This window comes from Petromyzon marinus, chromosome 44 (assembly GCF_048934315.1).
Source record: "Petromyzon marinus isolate PM22_M1 ecotype Great Lakes invasive population chromosome 44, UKy_Petmar_22M1.pri1.0, whole genome shotgun sequence".
NCBI lineage: Eukaryota > Metazoa > Chordata > Hyperoartia > Petromyzontiformes > Petromyzontidae > Petromyzon > Petromyzon marinus.
Window position 1 is genome coordinate 5677131 of NC_133710.1, and position 16413 is coordinate 5693543.

Genomic DNA, 16413 nt, shown 5'->3' on the forward strand with positions numbered 1-16413 from the left:
AGATCCCCCATATAGCCTTAGACTGTTGGGGCAAGTGCTGTTAGCGAGTAGCACCTATGCAGGCCAGCACGGCACACGAGGGGGTGGCTGGCCAGCACCACGCCCGGCCGCATTTTGCGATGTTTACACGGCACCAGGTACTCATTTGAGGCCGAGTCGACCTAGGGGCGGCCCAGGACCGGTTCAGATAATCGTCACCGGTGTTAGCCGTGAGCGGGAATTGAACCCGGCGTCACCGGGTTCGTAGCGCAGCGCGCTGACCTGCTGCACCACCGCTCCCCACAGGCGCAGACACACGGACACAGACACGCATGCAACAGGTCGTCATGATCAGCAGCCGCGGCAACAGCAGCCGTGGCCTATCCACTGCTGGATGAAGCCCTCGTTCCAAGCCGTCGCCGTCCCAGCCCCGCAACGATTCCACACAGCCTCGCGCACACAAATCAAATCCCGCCGCTCCATCTCCGCGAGACCGGCGGTCGCTCTCTCCCGGAAGTGTTCCATCCCCTTATTAGGGCGTCACGGTGGCTAGGAGATGTTAACTACCTCGCCCGGTATGCAGGAGGTCGTGGATTCGATCCAGTCCCCGACACACCTGTATTTATTTGGGAGTGTGCAAGTCTCCCTCTCCACGTGGCCGCGTGGATTTTTTTCTCCAGGGGTCCTGCTTGGTTTTCCCCCTACCGCATTGAGGATCGGCCGCGGTAAATTTCCACGCGACGATAAGCCCACTTCGTTGAGCCCATCGAATTGTGGCCATGACTCATTCCTGCCCGAGCCGCACCCCAATTCGCTTTCCTCCCCCAACGAGCACGGGATGACGTTGTTAGGTCTGAGCGAGCGAGCGAGCACGCACGCCACGCACGGCAACGCCTCTCCCCGCTCCTTCTGCACCGTCTCTCCCGGGGGGGGGGGGGGGGAAGCACGGTTCTGACCACACCTACAGCAGGTGCTCGCCGAGGAGCGTCCACCCACCAACCCGCGCGGTGAAGTACGGGTCAAACGAGTACACCCAGTGACGGGACACGGCACGTGGGAGGTGCTTCCGTCCAGCAGTGGATTGACGAGCAGGTGTAAAGTGCACGGTTACATAACCAGCATGGACGCAATGATGAAGCAACTTGAGAAATGCACTTTTTTTTTGTGCGTGTGGAGACAACGGCCCCGTGACACAAATCTCCAGGAATTCGCCCGATCTGGTCGCGCCTGGCAAGCCAAAGCAGAGTCGAGCCCGAGATCATCGTGCACGGGACACGGGTGCTGTAGGCGGCTGCTGCTGCTGCTGATGCACGCCAATTACACGTGCGGCAGCCACAATTCAATTCATTTTTTGAATAAACACTCGCACCCACTCCCCCCCCTCCTTCTCCTTCCTCCCCCCACGAAAGGAGGGCATCACAACAATGCGCAGTGGACATTGAACGGAGGTAGTCCCGACCTGTAAAATCGAGACGCACGCATTTTTAAAAAAAAAATGACGGGGGTGGGCGGGGGAAGCAAGGAAAAATCGAAAAAAAGGAAAGAAAGAGGCTCTTGGCAGAGTTTGACCGAACTGCTCGGCGCTCTGCGGACAAATCCGAGGGCCGGCGGGTAGAGCGGATCCAGATCTCAGGCGCCACAAACTCGAGAAGGCCCCGGGACACGCATCACTACTGCCCAGCGCGGAGCGAAACATTCCACCAGGTTCATCTTCTTTGGTTCTTTCGGTAAAGTCACCACGTAGAATGAGAATAAAATAATAAAATAACACAATAAAATTCTCACGACGTTTCGGCCACAACGACCGCTTGCCATTGTGGCCGAAACGTCGTGAGAATTTTGTGTTATTTTATTATTTTATTCTCATTCTACGTGACTCTACCGAAAGAACCAAAGAAGATGAACCCTTGCAGTCACGAAAGCTTCAAATCGAAATTCCACCAGGTTGTGCTCGCAAAGCCTGCGGCCTAACGAGCGCAAGGTGAGTGTGTCTACCAGACGGAGTCTCGGGGGGCCCCAACGGGACAGCCGGTATCGAGGGCCAAGGCCGTCTTGACCTCTGAAAGTCACTGCAGGAACTTCCGCTGCATGCGATAGCCGGCTGGTGGGCCAGTCGGTGTTGGACCGTACATTCCACGCTCGCTCACCCCCCCCCCCCCCCCCCATCTTCAAACCTGCGCTCACCAGCGCGGTGAAGTACGATCACATTTTTTTTTTACAGAGGAGACCCCAACCCCCCCTCCGCACGGACGTGAAAAGAGGGTGGGGAGGGGGCATTCCTCATCCAGCAGTGGATCGGACCCGGCGTTTGGCCCCGCAGCAACGCCATCGCGCCCGGCCCGCTTCGCTCACGGCGGACGTTAAAGACCCTGCGACGACATCAGCAAGGGCGGTGGTGGTGGTGGTGGGTGGGGGGCGGTGGCGGGGGTACGACAGCGTCGCCGTCCAATTTATTTTGGCAAGGTTTTAATCATCACACCGCAACTTTATCTTAACCGGTTTGGGAGCCAAATCACAAACCGCGACAATAGTAATACTGCTGCTGCTGCGCACCACCCGCTTTACTCCACGGTGGCCGTCAAGGATGCCGCGACGCACATTCGCTGCAGAGCGAGTCTCTAAAGCAAAGCGGTAAAATCCGTGTGTGTGGGAGAATAAACCCACAATGTTTCGCCGGTAATTACAACCAGCCTCATCAGGCGACTGCCAAAAGGTGGCGGGTTTAATGGACACGTGATCTAACCCAGCACAAACCCGTGGTGGACAAATACTGGGTCGAGAAAGCCTACGCATTAAGCGGAATAATATAAGTAACATTTAATTTGAAAAAGACGGTCAACTTGCGAAACCCTTCGAGCACAGCTGCAGACGAAGCCACCTGTGTATGTATGCTGAACTTCTTTCGTGCCGCACGTAGCCAACCGTGCAAAAAAAAAAATCGGACGACAAACTAAAACGCAAAAAAGCGGTTTTAAAGAAATGAGCAACCGGCCGTGCGCGAGCGGGCGGGGATATTCACACCGCCGCTGCCACCTCCACCACCACGGTGGCGTGCCGGCGAGCCCACCGGAATTGCGATGCAGGAGGTCGCCGGTCCTCCTCTCGTCTCCCGGCGCGGCTGTCCAACCAGCAAACGGCTTCACCGCGGTTATTCTACGATCGGCGGGTCGCGTGGAGCGTGGGATACTCTCATCTTTTCCAGGACGTAATGGCACACAGCGTGGGAAGAGTAGGCCAAAAGGTACCCTCTAAGAGGAAGGGGCTCTCTACGGTTTTTTCGAGCTGTGGGGCGCGAGTAGGAAATTGCAGAGACTGTGCCTATACCCTCTTACGTAGCGCGGATGAATGAATGAAGAGGCATGTATATTGCGCTCCACAATGTAACGGGGCTGTCCCTGTGCGGCACGAGGCGGTTCCGCACCTGCGCCTGGGCTTGGCGAGAGACATCAGTCCACCAGAAGTGGTGGGGGGGGGGGGAGGGGGGGATAAATAATTTCGTGATTCATGTCTTACATTTGTTTTATTTAGTTATGGAAAGCCAGGAGAACCCAGGAGGAAATGTACGCAGAACTGAGGGGGGGCTCGGGGCGAGGTCATTTGCAAGAATGACCTTGGGAGCGTCAAGTCTGCTGGGTGCGTCAAGTCTGCTGGGTGCGTCAAGTCTGCTAATGGGGGGGGGGGGGGGTTGGGGGCGGCGGCGATTGCTGCGTAATCCCAACCAAATAACTTGCGGAGTCGTTTTACCAATTTGCTAAATTTGGACCGCCGACACCGGGCCCCACTCTTCGCGAACGACGTCGCGGGATCCTTAAACGTCCGCCGTGAAAGTGAAGCGGACGGCACGCAGCAACCGTGGCATTATTATTAAAAAATCGCCACCCCTTGGTGGTCGTTACGCCGCGGCGCGCTATTAACCAGGTCGGCCGGCAGATCCGTACCGCGAAAACCTCGGCGAACGGGCGGCGACGGGCGGCATATACGCCGCCCGCTGGGAGGTCCGCGACCCTCCCAGGGGACCCTCCGTTGCGAACCCACGGGGGGTGGGGGGGGGGCCTTCCTGCTGTGGAGGCGCCAGCGGTAACCTGGTTGCGCCACCCTGCTGGCACCCCCAACCCCTGCCCCCCACCAAAGCCCCCCCCCTCCCCGCCAGCGACCAAAGTTTAAAACGGGAGCACGGCAAATTAAAGAAACCATACGAAACTTCTTAGCGCAGCTGTAGAACAAAAGGGGCACTTTGTATTTTCCCAGCGTTATTTATATGACGAGGTTCTCATTTAACGGCGTGCTTGAGATTTAAAAAAGCTGAGCCTCTCTCACTAAGCCGGGCAGCATGAGAAGATCTTAAGGGGGGGGGGGGGGTTGCCAGATTTACAGCAGGGCTTATGTCGGCTACTTTTCTTGGAGTTTAATTAACAATGTAATTTAATTAACAATGTAATTAAAGTGTACACAGCAAACAAGTTACAATCTCCTACGGCACATAAACCACCCCACCATTAAATGGAGTCGGCCAAAACATCCAATATTTGGACCAGCAAATGTTGTTGGAGTTGTCGTTATAGCCCACCGAGCACGCGTGCAGTTATTCTTCCAGATACCAGGTACGAACTCGTTCACGGAGTCGGCCAAACAGCACATTATAGGACGACAGAGCTTGCACGTTTAAAAGCACTATATTATTTAGGGCCCCAATTAATTTCCAATGGAAAAGTCACCTAATAAAAATCACCCTCGGGATAACTGTAGATTTCAAAGACCAAGTGTTGCCCGACCGTTTGACATAATCTTTACAGAAATGTAAACTTTAAAATAATCCTCATCAATCGTTATCGTCGTCGTTATTATGATATTGGTCTTGACCAACATCACCGTCGTCATTACAATCATCACCGTAATCCAGGCTCTTTCAGGAGGGCGTTGTGCCACTTGGGATGTGTAGCCATGAACTCCACTCGCAATGAAGAGGATGCTGAAGAACCCGAAGAGAAACCACCATGCGCGCACATTAAAAGGGAGACACGATGAACAAGATAAAGCTCCGCGCGGATGGATTCACGAATCCGCTTGCTGTACTACCACATCTCACGGCTGCCTCGCAACAACACAAGCCCACAACAACAACAACAACTTGGTATTTTCCCAGGGCAGTGTCTCCCATCCAAGTATTAAACCAGGTTCAACCTCCGCCGAGCCTTGAGAGACCGGACATTCAAGGCGAAGTTCCCGCCGCCCCTTGGATCTCCCCCCCCCCCTCTTCGCCGGACCAGCGCAGTGACGTACGGTCAAAGCGCCCCCCCCCCCCCCCCCACTAACCGACAGTTTTTTTTATTTCATTCGGCGAATGCTTTTTTGTTTGTTTGTTTACACTACGCGTGACTTTGCGCAGTGCACCAGGTGCGGGAGAAAAGTCAACGATTACAGGAATGCACGTGCATGTATACGCACGTCGATAATGTGGAGCAGCAGAGACATCGGCCCACGGTGGCCTTTCACCGACAGTGCAAGGGAGGCAATCCCCCAGCGGCAGGTCGATCCCAATGGATAAACCAAGCCCGCTACAGCGGCTGCGGAATCAGAAAGCAGGGCCTGCCAAGTTAAAACCCCGGATAGGTGGCGACCTCTTGCCCATCATGCCGCCGGGGTAGATAAAACGGGTATCACTTTGTGACAAGTTAACAGCGGCTGTCGTAAGGAGTATACCGGTCCCCGCCATTGAAAGGTGGAACCTCCACCACCCGGCTTGCACCAGGTACTCATTTCAGGCTGAGCGGACCACTAGGCCAGGGGCCCGAGACTGGTTCAGAATTAAATCGCTACCGGTTTTGGCCGTGAGAAGGCAAATTGAAGAAGTCGGGTCCACCGGCGCATAGCAGCGCAGCGTGCTAACCGCTGCGCTACCGCTCCCCACGTGGCACCTTTCCAGCTCCCGTGCACTCCGAGAGGAGGGTGGTGGGGGGCTGACTGCCACCAACACCGAACCCACCCGCAGCCGAGAACTCATGACGAATGGGCAACGCCACCTCGTTCCGCCGCGATTCCTCATTGGTGTACGGTGCTCTTTTTTACAGGAATATTTTCGCTGGTTTTTTTTTTTCCCCCATGGATTTTCTGTTTGCACAGTCACACAAAGTCACTTTAAGATGGTTTTTTTTGTTCGTGTTTTTGGGGTTTTTTTGTTTGTTGTGGTTGCACCCGATTCAAGAGCCGAATGGCTCACAGGGCTATACCTAAATGAACTGAACTGAACTGAAAACCGTGACCGCAATCCTCCAGCCCACCCCCCCCCCGCCCCACCACGGACCCCACCCCGAAAAGTTGCAAAGTCAGTTTCTGCCACCACACACGAACCCCGGTCCGGCCATCCAGGTGAGCAGGCGAGGGGGGAGCCGCGGCTATGAACCCGGCGACGCGAGGTCGATTCCCTGCTCACGGCCAACACACCTCCCGGTATCTGAACCGGTCCTGGGCCTCCACTAGGTCCGCCCGGCCTCTCAAACGGAGGCACTGTACCCTGGGGTGTGGTGTTTAGACATCGCAACTGGGGAGACAAAGGCGGCCGAGCGTGGTTCTGGCCACCCCACCCCCTCGCGTGCCGTGCCGGCCTTCATCGGTGCTCCTCGCTAACAGCACTTGCCCCAACAGCCTGAGGCTACACGGGGGATCTTTGTATTTAGTGGTGGCGATGACGGCGGTTGCGCCACCCTCTTCAACCGACATCATCATCATCATCACCACACTCTGGTCACCCGCGCATCATCAGCAGCGGATTTTGACAAAGCCACCGAACAAAGGCGGCGGTCACCGCACCGCGCGGCGCTTTCAGACGGCGCTCCTGCGTGGCCGTCTGGAACGCTCTTCCTTCCGCTATTAGGAAGCCACTGGGAGCTTTACACTTTTAAATCATCATCGAGATTGACAAACCCGTGTCTTTGGAACTGCTTTGTTGTGTTAAGTTGCCGGTCCTTGCACCCCCCCCACCCCCCACCACCACCACCGCACCTCTAATTACCACGGATGGCTACGTACGGTGCGACGGGAGTCCAACACAGACACGCACGCACGCGCGCGCACACAGCACCAATAAACGCTCACCGCCAAGGCGGCGCCTTTGAGGCCGGGGCCCTCCTCAATAACAGACTCACCTGGGGGAGGAGGAGGAGGGGGGGGGGAGCAGCAGGAGGGTGCGGCGAGACATTGACAAACCCGAAAGTCGGCCCAGGGTCCGCGCCCGAACAATGGGGGATGGCGCGAGCGGGTCAGGAGTGTCGGGCCGTGAACTTTCGCCCCACCTGGCACGCGGTACCGCGCGCACGCATGCCACCTCCTCTTCCGTCAAGGACCCCACAAATTTACAGGGGGGGGGGGGGTGCCCTTTCCCTATGACAGCTGGCGAGTATCACCGGCGTTCGTTTCAGCGAGTCTGACCTAACGCCGATGGGGAACATGGAATGTGAAAACGGGTCCAGAGTTTTTGGCTCGTGCCGAGCCAACGGTCCAAACAAGCCCCCCAACTTTGCCGATTTTCCACAATTAGAGTTTTTTTTGGAGTTAGACCGCGTAAATATACAAGTGCCGGTAAAACCCGGCGATTCGGCACACGTACCCAGCGGTATTGAAATCGCTTGGGAAGGCCGGCGGCAGCGCAGGGTGTGACGGTGTGGGGCGAGTACCACGCCCGGCCGCCTTGGTCTCCCCAGTGATGACGTGTCACGCGCACACTCGCCACACCAGGTACTCATTTAAAAAGGCGAGTCAATCTTGGGAAAGTTCAGGACCGGTTAAAATGAAAGTCAACCTTTGATATCGAACTTGGGGCCGCCGGTGCCTTGGGGCAGTGCGCCGACCGCTGCGCCACCGCTCTTCACATTCAAAACGCACACAAAGGCAAAGCCCCCTCCTCCCTATAGCCGATACAAGATTGTTGGGGGCGAGTGCTGTTCGCGAGCGCCTATTACGACAAAACTACTCGCGCACGCACACGCAGAAACCAACCAACCCCAAAACCCGACGACTCGAACCTTCGCGCTCACCCCATTGCAATAACGAAAGACGAGAGGCGTGAGCTAGTAACTCGCTCGTGACAGTAAAGCCGCCAATCCTTACTGGCCGGACATTGTCTTTGCCCCGACCGGAGATGACACAAGCAAGGGACTCTTTCCCCCAACGCCGCGACTCACGAGGCCTTGGATATCAACAACCGCTCATCCTGGGCAGGCCCAAAAACGGCCTTCGGGGCATGTCCTCATTAAAACCGGCCAATTAATGTAGACACACATTGATTAGCCATAATGCCAGGTTTTTTTTGGGGGGGGGGGGGGGTGGGGTTAGAAGATCGCGTAAGTATATAAGTGTGTCATTAAACCTGCCACCACTTGCCAAAGCCAATTAGTAAAGGTTTGTCACGTAAACAGAACGTGGGCCAACTCGTCACTAGTACAGCGCACCGGTGCGTTGGAGAACAAAGCCACAGCATTTACAATCCGAGTACGACGTTTCCGCCAGTAGTTACAACTAGCTTCATCAGGCGACAGCCAGGTTTGTGGAGGAAACACGTTAATTCGCCGATAATGTTAACAGAGGACCGCAGAGCTTGGGGCAACTGCTGGTACAGGCTCACTGGCCCGGCTGTTGCAGCCTTCCTGCTCGTCTGTAGTTCCTCCCTCGCACCGTTTGAGGGAGCGAAAAACTGCGTTGCAAGTTGACGCTATTAGAACCGCAAGACCTGCAATGCCCGCGTATATTTACGTGGGACACACGTCCCGGCTGGAGGGTGTGGGGCGTGACGTCAGCATGCATATGCAGGGTGGGATGCGTCTGCCAGCGTGCCAGCGTGCCAGCCAGCCAAACTTTTTTTGCTTCCCAAAATACATAATACGTGAAAACTCCCTTCCGTGGGCGTCGAGGTGGCCAAGAGATGTCAGGTACAGCGAAGTGTGGACTAAATCGACATCCCTTCCACGCAATTGAGATCGAAACATCGGTGGCAAAATTGGGAGCCCCGATGGACGATGGGAATTGCTGGGGACGGGCTTACGACGGTTTCTCTGCCGCTGGACAGGGTTCGCCGCTCGTTCGCGAAAGCCTCGCCGAACTGGAATCGCCGCACCCACACCCGCGGGTCCGCGCCCAGCAATTATTACGGGGGACCTGAGTTAACTTGGGGCAGGTTCGCAGCAGAGAGATTATGCTGGGCGGGGGCAATCTATAGGAACCCATCTTGATGGATTTCATAACCGACAACCCGTTTAAAAAACCCTTCAACCCAACCCTAAATAAAAAAAACCTTAACCCAATCCCAACCTTTACAACCAACCATAAACCAAACCACAAAGCCAACTTTAACAACCCCCCTTAACTTCAGACATTAAAATGTAAAAAAAAATGCACGCAAGTATTTATACGCGGGGCTACTGAGAGAAAGAAAAAAATATTTGTCATATTTTCCAGGAGACGCACGAGGACGTCATGTTTCACATTCCTGCCAGCGTCGTCATCATCATCATCGTTCCACTGGGGGGGCAAGCCGTTGTGCTCACAACACCCGCAAACCGAGCGCTCTTGCACGGGAGGGTTGGTGGATCACGGAGACCGGCGACACTCCCAAACCCGCTGGGGGGGGGGGGGCTGCAAGGCGGCCCAGCCGCGGGTTCGCGAACCCATCCGTGCGGGAGCCGTGCGGTCGTCCACGCACATTTCCGGCACCGCCAAAAGTAGCAGCGGAAACTGTAGCAGCACCGATTTATTCCGCGCGGCTAATGAGCGAGCGGGTCACACACTATACGGTCACCCGACCTCCTATCAAAATGGTCAGCGCATTAATCGCCGATACTGCCCACATCATTCACCGATACTGCCCACGTTATTCACCGATACTGCCCACATCATTCACCGATACTGCCCATATTATTCACCGATACTGCCCACAAAAGAAAGAAATTGGAAACGGCGGAAGCTCCGCAGGACCACCCCAGGTGCTGACAATTTCTGGTCTGGCAAAATCGTGGATTGCAGCCACGATGGAGCCATTCGCACTAAGGGGGTGGACAAAATCGGTAGGTGGTGGGGGTGCGGTGTGGGGGGGGGGGGGCGTGGGGATTTAACAAAATGCGACCCTCCGCCCCCCCCCCTCGTTAGTTCAACCTCTGCGCCAGGAGACGGAACCGAACCGGCGTCCTCTGGCTTGCGAATCCGGGGCGTTGGGTCCTCGGGGCGACACGGCCGCCGTGTCGGCAAAGAACAACACAAAGAACAAGACGAGCCAACGTCGGCGATGAGACCACAGCGGTGGGGAAGTTTGCCGCTGGACGGCAAGAAACCGCACGTGGCGGTGGGGGGGGGGGTGGGGGGGGGGCCCGGGGTTCGTGAATCTCGCAGAGGAGGCGGCCAGGAAGTGACCGCAGACCACGGCACTTTTACGAAACTTGGGCGCCAGTCTCGGAGAGGGCAATAAAAATACGGATGCACGGGCAGAGACGGATCGATAGGACGGACGGACGGACACAGAAGAGATGGACAGGCGGTCTCCGGAAGGCGGACAGACAAGACGGACACTGGGTCGGTCCGACACAGACAGAGGCACACCGTCAGCGAGACAGACGCGTGGACAGACTGACGTGCAGACAGACTTAAAGATGGACCAAACAACCAAACGCTGACATTGCTCTCAGACCTCTTATTGGTAGGCTGAGAATAACATTGAAGTTACATCATGGGAATGAATCCTCGATGCTGCTGTTTACTGGTGCTACTGCCGAGTCAGCAGTGGTGCTGCCGCACACCTCATTCATTCTTCACCAAAAACATTCTTCACGCTCGTGGCAGCGTGGGGTGGGTGCGGCGCCCGTCACCGCCAACAGGGCCCCAAAAGACAGCAGTGGGAATTCCACATACCTCTGGTAGGGGTCCCTCCACCCCGATGTACGGCGAGTGGTGAAATTGTTTTTTTTTTAAACGCCACGTCGTGGTTTATTCAGAGTCGGTAACACCTCCCAAACAAGTGGAGTGGGGCGGGGGAGGGCATTTCAGGTCACTTATTGGACATCTCAGAAGCAAGTTCTGCAGTATCCACTTCCACGGGCATTTCTCCACCACGGAGCGATGCAGCGTCTCTCTGCAAACATTACGGTCCGTAGCAGGGGCGGGGTGCCGAAAGTGCCGCCGTCGGCTGCGAGGTCCCAGAGGGTCAGAGGTCACCTGACGAAGAGAATTGTCACGGGCAAGTTCGGCGAAATCCGCTTCCGTGGGGTGCTTCTTGTAAGACGGAGAAGCGTCACAACCGCGTCGGCAAAACATCCGGATGGATTCTCCGTCTCGACGATGACGACGATCGCGCAAATCGGATTAAACGACAAAAAAAATGTTGGACACTATAAAACAAAACAAAAACACGAAAACCTGGCACCGGACTGCTTCCCACACTAACACAGCGGGGCAAGTAACGTCGCTCTGTCGATCTCCCAGCGGAGAGACAATGGAGCACTGACATTATCAATTACCAAGACTCGCGCGCTCCCACTCGCTTCCCCTCGCTCGACTTTCCCCAAAGCTCGCTCCGACACAAAGCTCGGCTTTGTAAAAACGGCGTCCAGGCCCCGCGTCACAATCGGGCGCTTTGTACGGCTCGGCCAAAAGCGCGGCGTGGGGGCAAGCGATGCGCCGGACGGGCCCCCGCCACAACGGACAAATGACAGTCGATTAAAACGACCCATCGACCCGGCTCTAAACAGAGGTGGAAGGTGGGCAGATGAGTGGACTGGCGAGTGGGAAGTTGAGTGGGCATGCGAGTGGGCATGCAAATGGGCAGGCCGGTGGGCAGGCCGGCGGGCAGGCGAATGGGTTGACGAGTGGTCACGTGAGCGGGCAGGCGAGCGGGCAGGCGAGCGGGCAAGCAAGTGGGTTGGCTTGGGGGTGGCGGCCAAAAAGGATGCCGAATCCACTGGGAGGTGACCTCATCCACACACGCTGCCCTTTGCCCTCCACTGTCACCACTCTTCCGCCTTCGCGATAACCTCAAGTCGGCGGGGGTGGCATTTGCATCGCAATCGCCAGGGTCATTGGCCGGGTGGGGTCGTTGCACCTAACCCCCCCACCACAACGTTGGCCCAACGTCACTCCCCACGCCACCCGCCCCTAACGATGACCACAGTGGTGGTGGTGACATTTCAAGCAAAGCCACAAGAAAAGCTACAGTGTCAAATGTCAGCCGATTGAAGAATGTCGCTCTGTGTGTGTATAGGCAGCGACTAGCACCACCACCACTCCCCAGCCATCACCATCAACCCACATCACTCTCATCCCACATCACCTCCACCCTCAAATCACCCCCCCCCCCCCCATATTTCCATCACCAACAATAACCTCTGGTGGATTTTCCGACAAGTTTTGGCGAGCGCGGCAAAAACTCGGCTGGCGACCACGGGACAACGCGCTTGGGTACTCCAAGCGACTGCCCCAAACTCCCGATTACAGGCGTTTCAAATTAAAAACGATACAATTAAAAAAACAAAGCGTGCACACGCGTGGATAGCCGACAGCCGATTGTTCTCGGGAGCGTTTTTCGTGGGCGACGGGAACGTTCGGTTCCCCCGAGCCCCGCGGCGACGTCGCCAAGCCACAACGCCGCGCTGACGACGTCACGGGGAGGGAGAGCGTTCGACGTGGCGGCTTCCATGTAGCGACGCGAATTAAAAATCGCAAAAGGCGTCGCTCGTCACGTCATCGCGATCGCCCCCCCACCCCACACACCGCCCAATTACACACGGACACGTCGGCCGACCCGAGAACTAAAACGCAATTAACAGGTGTGGGGCTGAAACATCCCTCAATATAGGATCGCAAAGCTCGGGAAAATTGTTGGGCGATGCCGATTCTGGCTCTGCCTTCCCCCTACCGAAAGTAGTCAGTGGTTCCCCCCCCCCCGTGCCGCCTCCGAATTTCGAAACGTTGCGCGCGTTACAAATGCCAAAAAAAGTCTTCAGTGGTCGGTTTTTATTTGTGTTTTATTACTATTATTAGTATGATGACCACCATTCTATTATTGATGGGTTGTTGGCAACAACAAAAAAGTGTGGAAAGAAAATAAATCAAACCGCGGAGAGAGAGAAAGAGAGAAAGAGGGAGAGAGGGAGAGAGAGAAAGAGGGATAAACTATTCCGGGCCTCGAGACGGTCTCGAGCGATTCCGAGAGTGGTTTGCCGCTGGGCGCAAACTTTGACCCAATTGGCAAAGGACTGCGAAGACGATGAGTTGGGGCTATTTTCGACTGGGGGGGGGTGCGTGGAGTTACCATGGCTAGGTGACCCCCCCCCCACACCCATGTGATCGCATTGCACCCTAGAGACTCAAAAGCCCACTACCGACCCCCCACCCTCTCCCCTAGCCCAACCCGTGACACCAAAGAGACTTCTCACCCACTTTCTAGCTCGCTGCTGATGCACCTACCCCACACACACTCGCCCACCCCACCACCCACCCACACGTTCACCCCAGTTGCTAATGCTCCCCTCCCCCATCTCACCCACCCATCCTTTTAATATCACAAACCTCGGCCGACGTTTCGCTCGCAATTATAACCGGCATCGGCATCATCATCATCAGACGACTCGCCAGGGAATCGTCGTTAAAACTCCAATTGTGCTCTCCAACACACCCATGTGCTGAAGTAACGAATTGGTACGTTTTGTTCGCGTGACAAACTTTACTAATTATGAGCCGGGTGGAGGCGAGTGTACGACACATTTACATGATTTATAAATCAAACAAAAAACGTAATCATTTATTAAACTATTAAACTAAACTTTTTTTTTACCAGGAAAGGTCCAACGAGCAATATAGCCTCTTTTTCAGAAGCGACCTGGCTATCACAAATGATAGCTCAGCTAAGTGGCTTATCATCATCGTGTGGAAACGTAGAGCAGTCGCCAAATACTCTAAACGCACAGTGTCGCCGATTCCAAATGTGGGAGGGAAAAACCGGAGGACCCGGAGAAAAATCAACGCGGCCACAGGGAGAGAGAGAGAGAAAGACACGCAAACTCCAAATATACAGACGACAGGGTCGGGATTGAACCCACGAGCTCCTGTACACCAGGCGCGGTAGTTAACATCTCACCACGGAGGTGAGATGTTGAAGCATCATCATCGCACATTCATTTCGACAACAGAGCTCTTGACACCCAACAGCGTAGCGCGGCTTCTCCCGTGCAACCGAGTTACACCGGAGTCATGTTTCAGTCATTTTTTACTTTGTGACTCTCCAGCGAAAAATTCAACCCGTGGGCCTTTGCACTGGAAGATTCCAACTCGACATTCTTGTCATGCTTGAAAGTTCTGTCTCTCTCTCTCTGCCGCAAGTTGTGTTGCTCACCAGGAATGCTGACAAACCGGCATCCACAGCGGGCAACGTTTTGACGCTGCTGCCAAGCCCCGACGGACTCCCTCTCCTCCTCCTCCTCGACCCAACTGCTAGGGGGGGAGGGAGGGTATTCTCAGAGATCGCCTCATTCCCACAATCCCGCGGCGCTGTTGCGCCCTCTGCCAGGCCACGTCTCTCACACCCCACCCCGAGCACAAGTGAACAACCACAGCACAGTCGCGGCCACAGTCATCACCGGAACCCCACCCCTCTCGCCCGCACCTTTTGCTCGAGTCACACCTGCTCGGCGAGCACCCCCCCCACATCGCCCCCCCACCCACACCCACCCACACACACACCCCCACACCGTCTTGACTCACCCAGACACCCACACTCACCAACCCGTTCCCCATCACGCAGCACGCTCACCCAACCGGCCCATCCACATTCCGGCACACCGACTATCGTGTGTGTTTGTGTGAGACCCCCCTCCCCGCCCATCAGCTCACCCACCCACCTCACCTGGTGAACTGGACCCACCAAACTTTCTCATGCGCCGGGCTCAACCGCTCAATCGCCCGCCAAAACTCGCCCCCCCACCTGCTCACCCACCCCCCAATCCACCTGCTCAGCCACCCACCCAATCCTCACCTGCTCAGCCACCCACCCAATCCTCACCTGCTCACCCACCCCACCAATCCTCACCTGCTCACCCACCCCCCCAATCCTCACCTGCTCACCCACCCATCAATCCTCACCTGCTCACCCACCCCCCCCAATCCTCACCTGCTCACCCACCCCCCCCAATCCTCACCTGCTCACCCACCCACCCAATCCTCACGTGCTCACCCACCCACCCAATCCTCACGTGCTCACCCACCCACCCAATCCTCACCTGCTCACCCACCCCCCCAATCCTCACCTGCTCACCCACCCACCCAATCCTCACCTGCTCACCCACCCACCCACTCCTCACCTGCTCACCCACCCACCCAATCCTCACCTGCTCACCCACCCATCAATCCTCACCTACTCACCCACCCCCCCCAATCCTCACCTGCTCACCCACCCATCAATCCTCACCTACTCACCCACCCCCCAATCCTCACCTGCTCACCCACCCCCCAATCCTCTCCTGCTCACCCCCCCCCCAATCCTCACCTGCTCACCCACCCCCCCCAATCCTCACCTGCTCACCCACCCCCCCAATCCTCACCTGCTCACACACCCACTCTCCAGGGTGCCTCACTCACTCGCTCAGCTACCCCACTCACCAACCAGTTCTGCACACTCCCATCATAACCCACCCACCCACCCAGGCACTCGCCCACCCACCAACCAACCTCGCCCACCCACCAACCAACCCCACCCATTCCACCCACCAACCTCACCCGCCCACTCACCCAACCTTCTCCAGGCCCACCCAGCCACCCACTCGTGTACCCCCACCCACCCACCGCAAGTCAGAAGCTCTCTCGGTCCGGCGTGGCACAATCCGCCCATTCATCCAAAACCCACGTGCGCACACGCGCAAGCACACAGACACGCACGCACATTCCTCCGGGTTCACTTCTCATTAACCAGTTTAGGATCACACAATCACATGTACGGTGGCTGGCACGGGAGGTGGGGAGGGCTACAGTACATAAGCTGCTAGATAGAAAGTAGCTGAGAAAAATGTCTCTGTCCTTTCTGTCACATTGGCCAGACCGGGCTGGGATAGTGGGGAGGGGGAGTTGGTGGGAAGGGTGGGGGGGGGGGTTGAGTTTCTAGGGGGCGATGTGATCAGAAATGGGTGGGGGTATTCGGTGGAAGGATCGTGCCATACGATCACGATGATAATAATCCCACGAACGAACAACTGACTAAAAAGCGGACACCGCACACCACCTTCCGATTGGCATGGTTGGCTTACGTGCGGTGCGAAAAAAGTTCAGCACTACGTACATTTCCATAACAACGCCACCGAGTGGCGGTGAGCCTCGGCCACTGCCTGCGTTTCTCAAGTGCATGGGGGGAGCGGGGGGGAAGTTGCTATTCTTATCCGGGTCAAAGGGCCACTTTCAAAAGGAATCTCGGAG

At 56.3% G+C, this 16413-nt stretch overlaps 1 protein-coding gene across 5 annotated transcripts in view; it reads right to left on the reverse strand.

Annotated features, from left to right (window-relative positions):
* ELOVL7 (ELOVL fatty acid elongase 7) overlaps positions 1–16413 on the reverse strand; it is a 46281-nt gene that overhangs the window by 11816 nt on the left and 18052 nt on the right. The window contains exon 1 of one of the 5 annotated variants that reach the window (XM_032970652.2): positions 14345–14433. The exons of the other annotated variants lie outside the window; for them this stretch is intronic. The gene's annotated coding sequence lies outside the window, so the exon portion shown is untranslated. Of the gene's footprint in view, positions 1–14344; positions 14434–16413 lie in introns of those variants that run through there. 5 annotated transcript variants of the gene reach the window in all.